We start from the raw sequence: 20,009 nt of genomic DNA, 5'->3' as shown, positions 1-20,009 counted from the left end.
ATATTGTAGCTATTATATTACATACTACTATAAAATATATTTATCGAAGCAAAAACTAGTAATAACTTTAAAAGTGCTATAATTGTAGCTATTAGTATACATTACTACCAATATTAAGTCGCAGCTAACTTTTGTAGTTGCTAATTATTACTATAGCTATAACTATGTAGAATTTGTAGCTAAATAATTATTTTTCTACAATATTATTATCATAGCTAAGAGGTCATAGCTAATACATCACCTACTGCTACAAAATATATTTGTTAAAGCAAAAACATTCGAGATGGAGATCAGGCAGCCTATTATCCTACACGGATCATTGTTGACGGTTCCACAGAAGTTGTAATGCAGCTGCAGCAAAAGCATCCATTCATGGTCCTTGCACTTGCACTTGCACTTCTCTCCCCTTCCATCGGTGCATATCATCTTTCCGTTATAAGCAGCAGACGTATTGGAACGAAAATTACAACGCATCTGACTGCCCATATTCCCATTCAGAAAACGAGGATTCTGCAAGGCCGGTAGTTTAGGAGGAAAGCAATCAGCAGCCATGCTATGTTTCTTGTTGGAAACCTTATGTGCTGTGAGTTCTAAATCCTTGGAAAACAGCATTAGATTATTTGTGTACTGGGTAGCTGTACATGTAAACTGAAGTATTCATTCAATTAAATCAGCATTCACTCATATTATCATTTCCTTAGGAGAATAAGGGCACAAACTGGTCTGAACCGAAAATATGAGAAAGTTAGAAATGTTGGAAATTTGCAATCAATTTTGTGATTTAGAACTATATGCATTCAAAATACTAAATCTTCATTTTCATTACAAAATACGAGAATCAACATATTTTCATTTGGAAAGAAACTGAAGTTTCAGGAATGGTGCACAACTAAGGCATTGTTCAGTTTTAGATTCGGTTTCTCTTTTTCAAATTTCTCTTCTTTTCCTGACTTTTGCTGTTCGAAATGGAAAATAAAAAATGAATTTATATTTGAACCTTGAAATTGAAAAATGACGTTTTTATCAAGACATGATTAACACTGCATCACTTATCCATTTTCCAATGCTAGTAGTCCACAAAAATGTTCAACAATTGAGGTTCCATGTAAATAATTACTGGACTTTGATGTAAAGCTAAAACATATACATTTTAGTAGCATTAAAATAATTACTCAGACCACCACATTGTCATCAGTGCAGAGAATTTTCGAATAGACAATTACATGGAAAATTTGAAAAGATTGTACACATCTATAATCAAAGTATTGATTCCTAAACTAATGAAAACCAAGGATTATCAATTATTTTCAAAACATTTATTAAAATATGGGTTGCTTTAATTTTGAAAATTTACAGCTAGTCCTGCATTTATTGTTTTCTCTTGAGCTATATTTCTCCTCAAATTATCCAATCTTAATTAATATGATTTTCTACAACGATTACAACAAATAAATTTATTCAGTTGTGAATAAAGGATGTCCAATTACCAGTGATTGTGTGAAGTAATACTAATGATGTCTGGAGGAATCTTTTAAACTTAGTAGACCACGGTGGAGCATAAGCATAGGCATCTTAAAAGCATTTTCAGAGACCTTTTTATGATACCTTTTGAACATTTAGTTGACATGAGCACTTTTAGTGGAATGGATTATAAGTTTTCATTTTACACATTGGTCGGACAGTTTTGTGCAAATTTACATATTGGTCTCCTCTGCCGTCACTGATCTTATTAAAATGTTACTCATCTTATTAAGTTTATTATCAAAAACTTTTTCGAATTATTTCTGCTTTTATTTATTGTACTAGTAGAAATATCATTAAGGTTTCAGCCACTTTAGAAGGTTTAATACGAACCACTTTGGTAAAGAACTTTGTGGGGCAAAATTAGAGGTTTGAGTCACTTTAGAGATTTTGACTAGAGAGAGCTTTGAAAGAGATTATTGGGTCCAAAGACCTCATTTTAGGTTCCAAGCTGTGATGTACATGACATTCTAAATATTTTCTATGCATGCTGATTCTTAACGTAAACAAAGTTCAAGAGTAGGAAAGAGAGACATAGCCCGTTAGTTGAATTTAGATTAAACATAACAAAATGAATTTAGATTAAACTTGGATACGTTCCTTTAAGATGGATGGTAGTTTTAACTAACTTTAGGTTTGAAGAAGAAATGTTTTAGTTAATGAGGAACAAATTTATAATCTCATTCCTTCCAATCACACTTCTAGGAACTTAAACTGAACATGTAATGGTATATTATCTTGATGATATGAGTCTGAATTGCCTTGATTTCTCACTGGTTAAAAGCTTAGAGAAAAAAACACTCTGAATTAGATTCATATAAACATTTTAAATTACTCTATGTATGACTAATAAATTATTATTTGTTAGTAATATTAAAAAGGAAAACAAAAGTTAATGTGTTCTTTGACTATTTTTTTTCTATCGTATCAAATCTATCTATACATTATACTAAATCTGTAGACAGAATAATGACGTGTCATTTTTTAGAGTGCCCTTTGATGATGTGTCATCTTTTTGAAGCCTCACGTTCTCACCTTCAGATTCTGTAACACAGTTTGTTTCCACAATTTATGTAGGCGCTCATCTCTGATTCCTCTACCCACGTTTCTGAAGTGCCGTTAACAATCATCTATTTGTCATTCTCAAATTCTATCTCCAGTATCTTCTATTCATAAATCCCCCTTCTCATCGTGTGTCTTCCCTCTGTAAAACCGCTTACATACTCTGGTTTAGTTTCCAACACATGTTCCTTCCTCTTTTATCTACTTAATTCTCAGGGAGAAGACAAGGGTATCCTCTCCGAGATTAGGTTGCGAAACAAGCTTGACCGATCGTACTCAGGCGGTTCGACTAGGCCACCAATTCTTACCATTCGCAGCTTTCCTACAAGGTAATATTCAAGTTTCATTCTATTTTCTTTTTTAGATTGGAATTCATTTTTAATTTGGGGTTTTGAAATTTCAGATCCTTTGTTTATTTCCTTTAATTTTGTTCTTACTTTTATCAGTTTATTTGATTGTCCTTCAATTTTGTTTTTACTTTTATCCAATAATCTAATGTTCAAAATTTCTGCTCTGTGCTTTTGGATCATTTTTTGTAGTGAATGTCTTCATTGGAGCATAGATTGAAAAATGATCAAGCTCTAAGGTTTGTACCCTTTCTTGATTTTTTTTCTTTCCTCTTTTGGTTATGATTTGGTTATGGTTCATGCAAGGAGCAGTTCCATGAACAGTGAATGGTAATCCGGTTCCTGATTGTTTATCCGTTCCCAATAATAAGCAGTTCAATGCTATTGATTTTATTTTATTTTACCAATTCTTTCTTGTGTTGTGCATAAATGAATATCCTTTGATTTTGTTCTATCCATTTGTATAAGAGGTTTCCAAGGATGTGATATATTTTCTCAATTCTGTTTTTGTTAGGTTTTTAATAATAAGTACATCAAGAGATCTCAAAGGTATATAGAAGGAATGACCCTCTATCTCAACACTAATTACAATTAGCATTGGATAGTTTCTCCATTAAAGTGTTTGAAGAACTATTATATGCTTAATCTCCATTGTTTTCTATTTTCCTTGGAACATCATGGGAGTAAGTAAATTGGATGCTTAATTCATGTTTTGTTCATTTATCATTTGAATCTCTAATGTACAAATATATGTTCAGGAACTAGAATAAATTAACTGTTTGAATAGAGTAATAATTTATTTGTTTGAATAGAGTGAAAATGCTCTTTTACAATGTGCATCTGTATATATTTGTTAATTATGATTTATTAGTATTTTGATTTTTTTTTTCTTTTAACTAAAACCCATTTATGCATATCTCTAATTAATTGTTGAATTAACATCCAAAACCCTTCCCTCCTCTTCTATTTTCCTCATGATTTTGTTTGTTTTTGCTTTATCTTTAATGTTGGTTCTTTTTTTCTTAATTATCATGATTTTGATTGAAAATGTGTACAGAATTGCAGAAGTTGCAGCCTTGGACTCTTGATTTTGTTTCGGTTCCCATGTTTTCATTATTATCATAAATTCCGTCATCATATATGAATGAAAATACAGATTTGCAGTCATGATTTTGTTCGTTTTTCCTTTACCTTTAATGACATTGTCTTCAATTCATTATAATGATTTCAATTGGTATTCTGATGCATCATATGTGAAAATGCAAACAGATTCACAGAAGTTGAATTTTCTTGATTGGGTTTCCGTTTCCTTCATCTTCAATATCATGTTAATTACTTGCTATCATAATTTCGGTCAGCATATGTGAAATAAAATACAGATTTGCAGTAGTTGCAGTCATGATTTTGTTTGTTTTTCCTTTAGCTTTAATGACGGTGTCTTCAATTCATTATAATGATTTCAATTGCTATTCTGATTCATCATATATGAAAATGCAAACAGATTCACGGAAATTGAATTTTCATCGTCGTTATGATTTCAATTGATATTCTAATTCAGCTTATTACAGATTTGCAGAAGTTGCATTCTTGATTTTGTTCTGTTTCCTTCATCTTCAATATCATGTCCGTTCCTTACTATCATAATTCTCATCATTATTCTGATTTAGCAGAATGTAAATGTGTTAACATGACCATATTTTTTATGCAGGTATGAATGTGTTAACATGACCAAATGTTTTATGCAGCATGAGTGTGTTAACATGACCCCATGACCTGTCCAACCAAACTATTTATCTACAGATTCATTCCTATGTCATGAAGAACAACTTTCAGTTATGGGTTAGAGGAGAAATGGGTTCAATATGCGGTCTTTTGTTCACTCATGGATGCTTCAGTTTATTAAGATTTTTGTGCAAATTCTTTTCTTAGAAAAATATATTTTTATATCTTTTATTATCTGCATTGTGCACTATCTCAAGGAATATATTTTAGTGAAAAACTTTTATGGATATATAATCTCGGTTGGAATATATTTTAATTACTCTTATATTCAAAGTAAGCATGTACTTTTTGTTTCTTTTTCATATAGTTTATAGTTATTTGAAGATCTTTTAAGGAAGATCAAATTTACTTAAGATTTGTATCCAAAACAACCCTATATTTCAAGTTAAGCCCATTATATTAAAGTAATGCTGTAAAATTTTGGAAATTTGAAAGTGATAGTCAAAGATCTATGGTTCTATGTAGAATTTATTAAAATTTTGGAAGTTTAAAAGTGATAGTCAAATATTAACCTATTTGAGTGTTTATTTGTTCCAAATAAATAAGTTAAGCGGATTAGTTATCATAAGTCAAAATTCGGAATATGGAGATAATTTGGAGGAGTTGGGAAGGCATTAAGCCTTTATTTAAAGTAATATAAAAATTTCATATTTACACATCTTAGCTGGGTTTTTTTTTTTAATAACATCTTAGTTGGTTTTACTTGTGTGCATTTAATATGGGTTTTGGAATTTGATTGGCATTGATCGATGTCAACTTTTCTTGAGAAATTTCTTTTTGGTTAGTTGGTTTTTCTTTTATGCATGTAGGCTTATTTTTCGGATTCAACCGAATTTTAAAGAAAAACCTGTATTGTATACAAAATGTTAATTTAAAGAAGTGTTTAATAATATTAATTGAATTATTCATTATTTTTTAATATTGTAATACGTTAAATATTAAACAAATTATTAGACTAAATTTCAATACTTATATATTCATTAAAGTAATAATATGTAAATCTCTAGATATCTATATAATAGTGACGAAACCAAATAAAAAAAAAACCCGTGGAAAGCACGGGTCTAAAACAAGTTATAGTTCTAATGTTTGATCCAATTGTAATCATAAATTTCCATTATTATAAATGGATCATAAAATGAATGAGCAGACATAAAAATGAAATTCTATACCAAATAAAAGACATATGTTGCCTTCCAACAACAACAAGCTGCTTGTTGACAAATTAATCAAATTTACACGTTTTTCCCATTAGAATTTGGACTAACCTTCTGTGCTTTTTGAATGCTTCACCTTCTGATCTTCAGACCATTGCAAGTCAATCAATTAAGGAACCAAAACTTCAAGAACAGCCAAGTCAACATATATTGAAGTGGTAAACGGCAGTAGATCTGGGAATAATGGAATAACAAGATTTTATTAGATCTGTTCTATGGAAGTGGTAAACTGTAATAGATCAGGGAAGATACGAAAAAAGAGTGTAAGGGAAACTCTAGAGTAGATACCATTATAAAGTAGCATGGTTTTGTTTTTTTATGGAGACATCTTTATAATGGCATCTTGTGAGGATTGTAACACGTGTATAAAAGGGACAGGCTCGTCTCTCAAAAAAGAATACTTCGTAGAAAAGCTCTTAATCAAAAATACAAATTGGTGTGTAAAGAAAGAAAATTATAGTTTGCTGTGAAGTAAACAGCTCTGCGAGAAAGAAGAGAAGCCTAACTATGCCGTCGCTGACGAGAGGAACTTCCGCTGCTGCGAGGTCTGTTGAGGAAGAGAGGGAGAAGGAGAGAGATACCGAGCTAAGTCTTCAATGTAGGGTTTTAAATTATTTAGGGTTTTTTTTTATTTTAGGGATTTTTATTAAATTTAATTGATAATATGATAGTTAGGGTCCCCAATTGAATTGATAGGGGTTTTGATTTTAGGGTTCAAGTGAATTGATTGAATTGAATTGATAATGTGATATTTTTAGGGTTCAATTGAATTTATGATATCTAGTTTAGGGATTTTAATGAAATTGATAATATGTTAAATTTTAGAGGTTCTGATCAAATTGAATTGATAATGTGATATTTAACAATTTTGTTAGAGGTTTTAATTTGAAATATGGTATTTACGTGTTATGATTAAATTGAATTGATAATATGTTAAATTTTAGGGGTTTTGATTCAAATTGAATTTTGTAAGGTTTTTTAGAATATGCCATCAAGAAGGGTAAATTTTCACATGTTAGGTATTCCTTTTGTAATGTTTTTTTATTTTTATAAATATGCTAAATAGCTTTTAATTTTTTTTCTTACATGGTCAAGCCCCTCTGAGGTTTAGGTCCTCACTCCCACACTGTTCAATTGTAATGGCAAATCTGGATTTGCAGAAGAAAGAAAAAATTGATAATGTTGAAATGTTCAATTGGTCTTCATCTTCTTCTTCTCGGTGGGAGGATCTAAATATGGAAATACTAGCACTCATACTCGCTCGAATCTCGATAGAAGAAAGGGTAGGACTGGTTTCGTTGGTCTGCAAAAATTGGTTAGCATGCATTTCGGGACCTTATTGCTGGTCAGAAATCAACATCCAGAACTGGTGCCGGAAACGGGAACGTTCCGTCGAGGATGTTGACTCTGTGGCACATAAGCTTATGAACCGCAACAGAGGTTCATTTCGGCTGCTCTCTGCCTTCAAGCTTGGAAATCGAGGTTTCATTTCTGTTGCTAACTGGTATATAAATGTTTTTCTATTTTTTGTGCTATTTCAATGTTTAATAATGGTTTCTTTGATTCGAGATATCATTGTACAGAGTATAGTTATCGGTATCGAGATATGTCTGAAAATCCATTTGAATTTAACTTTCCTTAAGTTGCATATTTGAATATAGACATTTGATTTACATACATGAATCTATCTATATGTTTTCTGTATCCCTAGGGGGGGAAACCTGAAAGTGCTGGAAATTCCAATGAGTGAAGTGACAGATAAAATGGTGGAAAGACATGTTGATTCACTAGTGAATTTAAGTGTTTTAGACATTAGTTATTGTTTGAATATCACAAGCAAAGGGATTGGAGAATTTGGGAAAAACTGCAAAGGCCTAACTGAGCTGAGAAGAAACTTCAAATTTGTCTTGCTTAATGAAATTGATAATAGTGAGGTTATGGTGATAGCAAGTACAATGTCGGGTCTAAAGAAACTTGATATGTGTTTTGGGACTTTTGAAGAAGTTGGTCTTCAAGCCATACTTACTAATTGCAAGGCTCTTTCACATCTCAACATTCAAGGGTGTTGGAATGTGAATATGGAATGTGATGTTTTGGCTAAGTGTATGAAGCTTGAGTTTTTCAGTGAGAAAATATTTTTTAAACAGTAGCAGTAAAGATATGGTAGAGTTTGTCGGCTCATTGAATTGGAAATGCATTTGAGAGACATCTTCTAGATTGAGCTCTTCAAATCTTGTATCCTGATGATGAATGCAATACAAAAGATGGGTGTACCTTTGTTTAATCTTATTATGTTGATTTAGCTCTAATAGAAGTTGATTTAGATAAAATTATTTTTAATAAAAAATTGATATGCTAGTAAAACTAAATTAAAGATATTAGAGTTAATAAACTTTAACAAAATGTGTTAGCCAAATTTACAAAAATCAGAGCTAACAAAAAACTGTAAGAGAATTTTCTTTCAGAAATTATACTCTTCCTTTGTACCTGTGAAAGTTTATTTATTTGATACAACAAGATGTAACATTTGAGTAAAAATTTCACTTGATTTGAGAAATTATAATAATAAAAAATGGTGGAAATTAAATTTTTCTCTAGAAAAAAAAGATCAAAAGGAGAGCATCTCAGATCTCTGACTTAACCAATCTGATTTTAACTCATAGTCATAAACATTAGAGACATATTCTTTTTATCAATGTATAGTGACCCTCGTTTCTATTTGTATGTTTAGTCAAAGATTGTAAATCATATATATGTATCTACAATTTAAATGTCTAATTGATCAAGTTGGTGACTTTTCATGTATCCACATTTTAAAATATTATATCATTTTTATCTCTATACTTTGGCCTTGTTTTTGTAAAATTGTCTATGAATACACATTAGTTTTTTTTATTCCTTCTACTTGATCTCTACTTTGAAATGAGTGCATATATATAAATGCCTCTCTAACCTCTACTTACATATTTTATTTTTAAGTACTTATAGGTTATTAAATTTTCACTACATTCGAGTCTCCACACTCATAGCGTTTTACTAATGATGGAGTAAAAGAGTAATTTTATGAGATGGTTTTGTTGTGATTGAATTGGAATTTGATTTGCTAAAGTTATCTAGTAAAGAGGTATGTATAACTATTAACTCTATATGTCTGCTTGGTATTGAAGTCTTTATAATTTTTGTTATGAAGAATGATGAACTAAACTTGTTGTAGTTTTAATGAAATCTTTAATAAATTATGCAGCCAAGTCTTAGAAGACTACACAGTAAAGAACAAATTTTTGACTGAGAATGTCAAAAAAGCCACAAAGTCATTGAATTTAGAGGATAACTGCTACCTGGATCAGTTTGGTGAAAGACAATGGGACCAATCAAGTGATTTACCTTGCTTCCTGGATAGCCTTCAAACTCTCTTCTATTATGATGTTGAGCATGAAGCTGGATTAGATTTCATGTAGATAAGTTTGACGTCATGAATCGAAATTGGACTGGTCAAATTAGAATCGAAATATTTGCATACTTATTTATTTAATGTGGTCACATTTTATTTCAGAGGGCCTACAAGGCCAAAAAAATAAATAATTTGGATTTAAGGACGCCTAACAGGCAAAAAAAATTAGAAATTTGGATTTAGGGAGCCCTAACAGGCCAAAAATAATTAGAAATTTGGATTTTGAGAGGGCAAACATGACAAAAAAATAGAAATTTGGATTTATACAGACGTAATAGGCCTAACAAACCCAAAAAAAAAGATATTTGGATTTATGGAATATCTAATAGGCCCAAAATATTGAAATTTTGAATATTAGACAAGCCTAACACATAAATGGCCATTTTGGGGGGCTAATTCATCACCCGACTTTTTTCTTTTATATTTTTTGAGACAGGGGGTCGAAACTACCTGTGGTCAAGGTAGTTCCGGCGGTCGGAGCGGTCCGGGCCCAGGCCCCCCTCTCTACGCCCCTGGCGATAACGTTTGGCTACAATTGATATTGCTTGGAAACTTTAGATTAAATTTATATATTTTCATACGTTAAGACTAAATCTACACTTCTTTTAAAACGTTAGGGTTAAATTTGTTTTAAAAATTGTAGCAATAAAATGATCCAGAAAATAAAAATACATTGTTTACAAAATTATCTAGATACAATATGTTTTTATGTTTAAAATATAGGTTTTCTTCTTATTTGCTTTGAAAGATAATATTTGAATTTATAATTATTAAAAAAACTATGTAATTTTCTTAAATAACATATATTTTAAATAAAAAATAAACTTGGAATGGATAGACATCATAAATATATGGTAACTTATTTTTTATCTGTTTACAATCAAACAAACAGTGAACCTCATAAATATTATTATAATATATTGTCAGAATTAGAAAGCACTTACATATATAAACAAAAATGAATAATATTTCCTTTAGGAAAAAGAATAAATAAGATTATAATTCAATATTTAGAAAAAATTGTAACTACGCCTGTGAGGGTCACTTGGTGGCCTGTACAGCCGGTCCCAAGCCCGGACAAAGGAGGAGGGTTGCGGTAGGTTTGTGGCGGCCAGCGTAAAACTTAGCCACATCTTATGACATGAACCATAATATAAATATCGTTGGGGCGTTCCCTACTCAGCGACGCGCTGCACTTCCTAGACCCGGGTGTAGTGATAAATGTGCAAGGGTTGCTAGGTCGTCGCCCCGAAGCGGCGTGCCACCCCAGGACCCGGGGGTGGTGTCAAATATGCAAGGGTTGCGGGTAAATAAGCTAGTCCATGGTAATGGTAGGGGTAGGGGTAAGGGTAGTAGGTTACACTTTAGGACATGGAACATAGGTTCTTTGACAGGAAGATTAGCTAAAATTGTAGATGTTATGAAGAGGAGGAGAATAAATATATTATGCCTACAAGAAACCAAGTGGGTTGGAGCCAAGGCTAGAGAGATAGCTCCTTGGGGTTATAAGCTTTGGTACTCAGGAAAGGATAAGGTTAGAAATGGAGTAGGTATTCTTATTGATAGGGAGTATATTGATGATGTAGTAGCGGTGTCTAGGAAGAGCTATAGAATTATGAGTGTTAAGCTAGTGATAGGGGATGAGGTTGTGAATGTCATTAGTGCATATGCGCCACAAATAGGATTAGATGTGTCTATAAGACAAGCTTTTTGGGATGACTTAGAGGAAGTGGTGCAACAGGTTCCTAGGGATGAAAAAATGGTACTAGGGAGTGATCTCAATGGACACGTGGGTTCTAGGCGAGATGGGTTTGAGAGTGTTCATGGAGGGTATGGTTTTGGAGATAAGAATGAAGCAGGAAATGATATTTTGGAATTCGCATCAGCCTATGACTTGAGTATCATGAACACATGGTTTATGAAGAGAACATCCCACTTAGTGACTTATCGGAGTGGCGGTAATGCGAGCCAAATTGACTTCTTCTTAGTAAGGAGTGCTTGGAGAAAGAGTTATATTGATTGTAAGGTGATCCCTGGTGAGAGTACGACAACCCAACATAGAGTAGTGGTGCTAGATTTTCGAAGTAGGAAATGTATAAGAAAACAAACACCTCAAGTAGAGACTAAGATTAAGTGGTGGAAATTGCAAGGGGAGAATCAACAAAAATTTGTGGATGAGATGACCAAAAAAGATATTTGGACTTGCAATATGGATTCAGATATAGATTCGATATGGAATAAGATGGAGCAGAGTATAAGGGAAGTAGCGAAGGAAGTTCTAGGGGAATCTAAAGGTAGCATGCCACTGGGTAAGGACACATCTTGGTGGACAGAGGAAGTACGACAAGCAGTAAAGAGTAAGAGAGAATCCTATAAACTATTGGAGAAATGTAGGAGTGACGAGAACTACGAAAAATACAAAGAGGCTAAAAGGGAAGTAAAGAAGGTCATACGAGATGCTAGAGCAAAGGTGAATCGGGATCTGTATACAAGATTGGATACGAAAGAAGGGGAAAGAGACATATATAGAATTGCTCGGATGAGAGATAGGAAGACGCGAGATCTCGGAAAAGTTAAATGTGTGAAGGATGTGGACCAGAAAGTCCTAGTTGGAGATAAGGATATCAAGGAACGATGGAGGTCCTATTTTGATGACTTATTTAATGGAGATCGCCAACAAGATGTTGGAGATATAAGTATCCATCACGATATGATAAATCATGAATGCCTGCGGAGAATTCAAAAGGGTGAAGTCAAAATGGCATTAAGTAAGATGAAGTTGAAGAAAGCAGTAGGACCTGATGGCATCCCTATTGAGATTTGGAGATGTTTGGGAGAAAGAGGAATCGAATGGTTGACGACGTTCTTTAACAAAATTTGGAGAAACAATAAGATGTCATCAGAATGGAGGAAAAGTACCTTAATCCCTTTGTATAAGAACAAAGGCGATGTCCAAGATTGTGCCAACTATCGGGGAATCAAATTAATGAGTCACACTATGAAACTTTGGCAGCGAGTGATCGAACAAAGGCTAAGGAGGACGGTGAAGATCTCGGAAAATCAGTTTGGCTTTATGCCGGGAAGATCAACTATGGAAGCCATCCATCTAATGAGACAATTAATGGAGCACTATCAAAATAAGAAGAAAGACTTGCATATGGTTTTCATTGACTTGGAGAAAGCATATGATAAGCTACCAAGGGAAGTACTTTGGTGGGCCTTGATAAGGAAAGGCCGCGGAAATATATTGACATCATAAAGGACATGTATGAGGGAGTATGCACGAGTGTACGTACTAGTGTTGGGAAGACTGAAGAGTTTCCTATTACGATTGGAGTGCATCAAGGTTCCGCACTAAGCCCATTTCTTTTTGCCATCGTTATGGATGAACTAACAAGTTCACTTCAAGATGGTATACCATGGTGCATGCTGTTTGCAGATGATATCGTGTTGGTTGATGAGATGAAAGAAGGAGTGGAGAGGAAGTTGGAACTATGGAGACAAACTCTAGAATCTAGAGGCTTTAAGTTGAGTCGAAGTAAGACAGAATATTTGGAGTGTAAGTTTAGCGGCCGTAGGAGTAGGGAGGCAGGGACAATCACCCTAGATGGGAGAGTTGTTCAGGCCTCGGATTGCTTCCGGTATTTAGGATCTATTATCCAAACGGATGGAGAAGTAGATGGAGATGTTGCTCATAGGATTAAAGCTGGTTGGTCGAAGTGGAAGAGTGCTACGGGTTTCCTTTGTGATCCCGGCATGCCTAATAGATTGAAGGGAAAATTCTACCGGACGGCAATTAGACCAGCATTGTTATATGGTACGGAGTGTTGGGCAGTGAAACACTGCCACATCCATAAGATGTCGGTGGCGGAGATGCCTATGTTGAGATGGATGTGTGGTCATACGAGAAAGGACCGGGTGCGTAATGAAATAATTAGGACAAAAGTAGGGGTCACATCTATTGAGAATAAAATGAGAGAAAACCGACTAAGGTGGTTTGGCCATGTGAGACGTAGAGCGCTTGATACGCCGGTTAGGAGAACCGAAGAGTGGCAAAGGGATGTAGTGGTGAGGGGTAGGGGAAGACCTAAGCAAACTTGGAGGAGGGTGATCGAGAGTGATATGAGTTTACTGGGAATTGAGGAAAATATGGTAGTGGATAGGACGGATTGGAGGGAGCGAATCTGTGTCGTTGACACGACTTGACTTTCACGGTTTTATATGATGGTTCATGTTAGCAGAATCACGTTAGAGCAGCTACATATCTACAACCAAATCTATTGAACGACAAATCAATTTTGTCTTGTTTCAATCGAACCAAATTGGTCCCATTCAGTTCTAGACAAGTAAAATCAAACAGTAGATGCAAGATAGAAAAGATTCTTTGGTATTAATTAGGGCTGTAAATGAGCCGAGCCGCTCATGAGCGGCTGGGTGGTCGGTTCGATAAAAGCTGGGTTCGACTCTGCTCGATTTGTAAACAACTCGTGAGCATGATTACTGACTCGGTTCGTAAACTAGCCGAGCTTGAGCAAACCAAAGCTCGGCTCGAAAGCTCACGAGCAGGCTCGGTTAGAACATATATGAATAAATTTTAGTTTTGTAGAAAACTATATAGTTTTGTGTTAGTTCACAAATATCTAAACTTAATATTATTTCATTTGCTATTGGATGAGTTCGTTAACAAACATAATAAATGAGTAATAAATGAACTATTTGTCCGCATCTTGTTTATTTATTCACGAACTTTGCTTGTGAGCTTGTTTATGTACACAATTACAGAGTTATTTATGAGCAAACTTCACAAATATAATTAACGATTTACTCACAAATAATTCATCGTTAGATAATTTTCTTAATGAACCAAATCCAAAGAGTATTTTTGGACTCGAAACAAGCTCGAAGCTCGGCTCGAGCTCGTTGAGCAAGCCAAACCTCAACTCAAGCTCGAACTCGTTAATTTTATAGCAAGCTCGGCTCGGGTTCGGGCTCGAGCTCGTTAATTTTATAGCGAGCTGAGCTTGAGCAAGTCAAAGCTCGGCTCAACTCGCCTCAATTACAGCCCTAGTATTAATCTTGGATTTTAATATGCTCTAATAAAAAAGATCAATTTGTATTAATAACCATTAATCAACCACTAATTTGAGTGATATGCTATTTCCAAATTTTATTGATATGAGGATGGAAAGATAATTTTGTAATTATGTTAATATGGAATTTACAATTATTATTAAGTTGAAACAGAAAAGGAAATGAGTAAATTTTCCTATTATTTTTTGTTTGGTAGGTGTCATTTGTTTTTCCTTTTTTTTAGTTAGGAAGTAATAATATAGTCTAGGATGGTGACCAAATTTAACAATATTATTGTTAGGAAAGTGCAAATTTCATACAAGTATTTGAAATAGTAAAGCTTTAGTCCTAATATTAATTTTAGCCCAATGTAATGAAAATTTTGAACAGACTGATGATAGTTGTTTGTCCGCCATAGTCATATCAAACGTTTCAAATATATTTATCGATAAATTGAATATAGAAAAATAAATAACTAGCACTTGATAAATATCTGAGACCTAAATATGGATTTTCCTAATTATTAATAGTTGGTTTTGTAAAAAAAAATATGATGAGACCTGCATATTAAATAGACTAGTTACAGTATAATTATATTTTTAAAACAAAAATTTAAAAATAAAAAAATATTTTAAAAAATTATTTTTTATTAAAATAAAAGAGGCTGGAGTAAAATATAGTTTTAATATTTTAAATATATTTATAATGTATAAGTTAAGGTATTTTTAATTATAAATTTACTTTCTAAATATCAAAGTGTGAAACATGCTAAAATTATATGGTATGTAAATCAATTCTCCATAATAATTAGGGATAAGATATTAAAATAGAATCAAAGTTTTTTTAAAAGAGCCAATTTAGCTCCTACATACAAAACAGAGCAATTTATATTAATAGTCATCTATCAAGTGATGATTTGAGTGATATATTATTTCCATTTCTATTTTATAGTAATATTTACTTTCCTAAATGGAAAAGGGGTGTATGCATTCTTCTTCTATATAAATCAAATCAATAGCTCCAAAAGACAGTGAACTACTCAATTGTCAGCAAACTAAATGACAAGAAGAAGAACAAAGCGTGTTGTTAGGAGGACGAAGAAAGCAATGGGAATGGGCAAGTTGGAAACCAGTTTCAGTTGTCCTTTTTGTGACCATACTAAGTCAGTCGAGTGTGCGTTTGATAAGAAATCTAGAACCGCACAAGTTGTTTGTAGTATCTGCAAGGAAAGCTATACCACTTCCTACAACCTTTTAAGTGAACCTATAGATATTTATACTGAATGGATTGACGAGTGCCATCGATCCAATCAAAAAACTGCTATTTGATTTCTCACTTTTCATCTTCTTCTCAATTAAGGTTTTTTTCTTGACGTTTTTATTTTTAATGATGTTATTTGCTATTAAAACTAGGTATTCTTTCCATTAATTCCTTCCAATTTTCAGATTTTCATTTTAACAACTCTCCAAACATTCATCAATTTAATACCTTAAATTTAAGGAATAAGTAAATCATGTGTAAAAAGAATAGGAGTAGAATAGTACTTTTGAAAATCCAAAATAGAGTTGTGAATAATAGAAACATCACTATAATAACTAAAAAAAATATTGTTAAGCAGGAAAACATGAAGTTGTTAGGTACATGCCCCAATTAACGAGTCACGCGATTTCATTTAAAAAAAAAGCAATTAATTAAAGAATTGGGTGTAACCACGTTTTGGCAGTTAGATGCATTGTAAGTTTGTTTGATCGTTAGTGCTGCTATTTTGATTTATCTCATATTATTATTAACTCTAGAAAATTATCTAGAAAATGCAATCTTTGTAGTCTAAGTTTTCTAGTGGAAGATTTATTCCTCTATTGTGGACATTAAATTCTTATCACTTTTATTGATTACTTTTTCTCGCCCTTATTTGCTGAATATTTCATTTTACTCCTAACATTTGTTCGGGCTGAAGATGGTCTAATTCAAAATAAGTAAGAACCTGGTCCTCCAGATTGAATAAAAAGGAGCTTTAACTCAAATAAGGATTTCTAGTCTTTTCAAAACCCAGCAGAGAGAATGCATGAATTGTGGCTATTTTCCTGCTAGATTTAGTCTACTTAATTCTCGAGTAGATTTTAACAAGATTATGTGAATTCTTTGAAAATACCTTATATTTATATTTGATATATTTGTGCATGTTATTTTTTGCAGGAGAAATTATCAGTATTATCAATTCATGGAAAACAAAGGTACCTAATGCAACACTCAAATATTGGGTTGGGAAGCAATTCTTAGTTTCCATTTAGTTCTATCTTCTTTTTGTATTTTCCTTTCTTATTTAATAAAAAGAAAAATAAATATAAAATGATAATGGTTTGAAAGACATGGATTATCATAAAAAAAAAATTAAAGATAGCTTAGTTCTTGATTATATAATTTTATTGTCTAATTCTTCTCACAATTATAAGCACATTTTTATTTATAATACTTCTAAAAGGTAAAAACATACCATTCAAAGAAATATGAAATACTAATAGTCAAAATGAAGAATTTGATCATTTGGAAGACTGGCATTGCAATAAGATTGTTACAGATAGTTTTTTTCGGCATTCAAACACAACCTTCATGCGATGCGAGACTCTTCATTAGTCTAGTACTATCACTAATTAGAGACAAATCTTGCTCCAAATTAGTAATAATGCTTGTAATGGTTGGGACTGCGGCTGAGTTTGTTGGCTTTCCTCTGCTTTTGAATATAACTGTCTTTCTTGTCTGTTTGTAATGCAACCCCAAAAGAACACATTGCATTTAAATTGCAGTTAAGACATTTCCACCATTGTACTCCGGATCAGCATAACCACCTCTTTCTGCTGTAATCTTTGATTTGTACTCCTGTTCGGATTCAACCATAATTCTTGCAAGACTTTGTGGCTCTGTGAATTATTTGTGGTAACATGAAGCAAGACTTTGTGGCTCTGTGAATTATCTGTGGTATCCTCTAATGCAATTCTGAGCCATATTCTATTGGGCTTCTACTTGTTCAATGTCTATTTCAACAGATTCTGCAATACTATATCTTAACTTAAGAAAACTAAAGCCAAAGTTATGTTATTTTGGTAATTGAAATTGAAAATTGAAAGAGAAACAAGTTCAGTACTAAATAAAAATAATAAGATAGACAAAACACATAAAGTAAAAGCACAGTTTCGTATGTAAAGCATTAGTAATGGCAAACAAATATTATTGGCCAAATTTTGAAATTCAATTTGGTGCAATTCTTGCATATCATGTCTGACTATCAAAAACTAAATCCAAAGAATATCAAATTTTATTTTGGTAATAGATAGAAAATCCAAAGAAAATACGCCGACTATTCAATAAATATAATAGAGCTAAAAGTGCATCATTCATTTCGACAAGCAATTCCATATAGCTCGCGAGCAAAAGTAATTTTCTCGCATCCCTCTATATATAGTAGGTACATCTCTATGGGTAGTTCCATATAGCTCGCGAGCAATACCTTAGGTTTGTCAATAGTTTTGTTCAGTCTTACTTGCTCTACTTTCTAAAAAACACAAAATCCTAAAAAGTCTAAGAAAAAATAACGTTCTCTCTTATTTGATAAAAAAATCACACTTTTTACTCTAAATTATACATAGTATTATAATATTTTTCATTTAGCCAAATATTTTCCTCATTAATACCTAAACTAAACCTTCTTTAGAACCAATGCAAAAGACCTTTTGATTATATTTTGGTTACACTAGCAAGTGATAGATACTAAGAACTAGACGCGGTTACTTATCACAATACTTGTAATGAATTGAGTCTTAAATTTTAAACCTTGACTGAAAAGTAAAGATGAAAGGGTACAAGAAAAGAAAAGCCTTGAGATATCACCTTGTGAGGTTGTACACACCTGTTCATACTTTCAAATATGGGATGTATTGAATAATGTAATACTTTTGAGAAAATCTTAGTTCGTTCAAGTTCATCTATATCATATGATTTAGATAAGTTGAGATTATTGAATGTCAGTGAAATAAGTCTTATCAAAGTTATAAGCTACTTAGTTTGTTTGATTTCAAATTTTGTTTTAAATCTAACACTTCTTTTAAGACAAGGAATGTTCAAAATGTGACCAAGTTGTTATAACCATTTATATAATATTTTAACTCATTGTTTTATGTTATTTTTTAGTGGTTTGTCAGTGTTTGTCCCTAGTTGTTAGTGTATTTTACTTTATTCTTCTATTGAATGGAGTTTTGAGTGATTTCAGGTGTTTTTGGAAATAAAACAAAGTAATTAGATAAATCTTCCAATAGACTGTTTGACCAGCTGACTGTAATTCTAGAATTAGAAGAAAAACTAAAATCTGCCTAAAAACTTCAAAACCTTCCTTACTAAATTCTAAATCAATTATGGGAAGAAAATGAAGAATCCTTAAAGGTTGGGGACATATAAATATGCTTAAAAATACTCAAAAACCTTCCTTAATTATTTCCAAATCAATTATTGCAAGATAGAGCATCAATTAAAGACAAGCTAGACATTTTAGGAGGTTTTTATGTAAATAAGAGCCCCAAAACTCCTATAAGTAGGGAGATTTGCTAGTTTGTAGGTCTATGCTCCAAACATCATTTTTATCTATGCTCCAAACACCATTTTTACATCATGTGTAGCTCATTTTCTTTATATTTAGCTTTCAATTGCATTGGTGGTTATAAATTATTTTATTCATTTCAGATCTAGTTCTTTTTTTATTGTGGCAAGGGTTAAACTAACCCATAGTTTAGACCTTGCAAAGCTCGACTTTGCTTTCTATTCACCTTGTGTTCTGGGGGAATCCAGCATGGGGGCAGTGGGGGCAGTTGCCCCCACTGACATTTGTATTTTTTTTTTAAATCCAGGTATTAATTTTGAAGTTTTAGTGTTTTGCCTCCCTTCATCAATGGAGGTTTAGAGTTTACTGGTTTTATAATTAAAGATGAAGAATGATTTTAAATTTAAGATTTTATTTTTATTTTTTTTAATTATGTTTTAAAGTAAAACAACGTCGTTTTATTTAATTAGAACTATATCGTTTTATTTATAACAAAAATAAAAAAATAAAAAGTAAATATTTAAATGTAAAACTAAATAGGTTCTAAAACAAACCATCGGTCTCTCTTACTCTCTTTAATCTATTTAGTTTTTCTTCCTGGTTTTCTATAATTATTATTTTTTGGATAAAAATTATTTTAGTCGAATTATTTGCCCCCATGGGGAGAAATCCTGGATTCGCCCCTGCTTGTGTTCTCAATATACTATTATATTAAAGTTCATATTTTCTTTCATCTACATCTTCTTCCATTTCCAGATTTCATTTAATATATTGTGGTCACACAGGCATCCAAATCTGAGTACTATAGGATGTGAAAATCTTTGAGGATGCATCCCCAACTCGGAAAACTTTTCAGTGTACATTTAGCCAGAAATGAGACAAATAGCAGAAAACAAATGCAAAGAACAATGGTCTAAAGAGAGGAAAGTTAATACTTACATGAGCGGTGATGGGAGGAGAAAACTCAACCT

The 20,009-nt window shown here is 32.5% G+C and overlaps 1 long non-coding RNA gene across 1 annotated transcript; it reads left to right on the top strand.

Moving 5' to 3' along the window:
- The first annotated feature begins 2,612 nt into the window (after nt 1-2,612).
- Nucleotides 2,613-4,904, top strand: LOC136235074 (uncharacterized). The gene is made up of 3 exons (XR_010691634.1): nt 2,613-2,912; nt 3,123-3,169; nt 4,639-4,904. It is a non-coding gene; the product is annotated as an uncharacterized lncRNA (long non-coding RNA).
- Nucleotides 4,905-20,009: the final 15,105 nt, after the last annotated feature.

This window comes from Euphorbia lathyris, chromosome 7 (genome assembly GCF_963576675.1).
Source record: "Euphorbia lathyris chromosome 7, ddEupLath1.1, whole genome shotgun sequence".
Classification (NCBI taxonomy): Eukaryota; Viridiplantae; Streptophyta; class Magnoliopsida; order Malpighiales; family Euphorbiaceae; genus Euphorbia; species Euphorbia lathyris.
The sequence above is the reverse complement of the archived record's forward strand: the minus strand, read 5'-3'. Positions and strand labels throughout refer to the sequence as shown.